Below are 777 nucleotides of genomic sequence, written 5' to 3' on the forward strand. Positions count from 1 at the left end.
AAATGTGCAGTTATACTGTATTGTGGGGGTCAGAAAGCCAATTGGTGTCTGCTGTGACCAACATTTGCCTCAAATGCTACACCTCCGTCTCAATATCGTTGATTGTCTCCTGTGGAATGTTGGTCGACATGAAATGAGCAAATGGTGAATTTCCAAAAAAATAATACATTATTTTTCAAGGGTTAAGGGAAATTGTCATTTTAACCATATAGGGACCCCCTTTTAATCCAAACGATCATTAAAACATATCCACCCCTATATCCAGCCGTAATGATTTTATTGTGGCCTTCACAGTGATGAAAGTTGTTCAGAGTTGTTTAGAGGCACAGGTTGAATAGAGGACTGATTCCAGTAACACATTATTTTCTTTCATTTGATTTTAGTTTCTTAAACACGCCACTCTCTTGCAAATTTGACAACATCGACTGTACCTGAAAGCTGGTTTATGGAGGACAGCTGATCTTTGCTTCCCTCTAATTTTGTTGAACCACAGAGAAAAATCGAGATGTGAGTTTGATCTGAAGTTTTGCAGGGATTTCACCAGCAGGGGGCGCACTCTGTACTTCACCTCAACGGCAACGTAGCGGGATTATTTTCTTTCTTGGTGTTAGAAACGGCAAACTTTGTCGATTCGAGACTTGAAAATACACGCAACGAGGGGCTGCATTCAGCGTGAGCGTGTAAGAGTATAGGAAGTGTGATTTTCCTGCGGCGCGGAGGTGAAGCATCCTTCACAGGCTGCGCCTGTGTGCGCGCGGGCGGCTCCACGCGCGCACA

This window comes from Salarias fasciatus, chromosome 1 (genome assembly GCF_902148845.1).
Source record: "Salarias fasciatus chromosome 1, fSalaFa1.1, whole genome shotgun sequence".
Lineage (NCBI taxonomy): Eukaryota > Metazoa > Chordata > Actinopteri > Blenniiformes > Blenniidae > Salarias > Salarias fasciatus.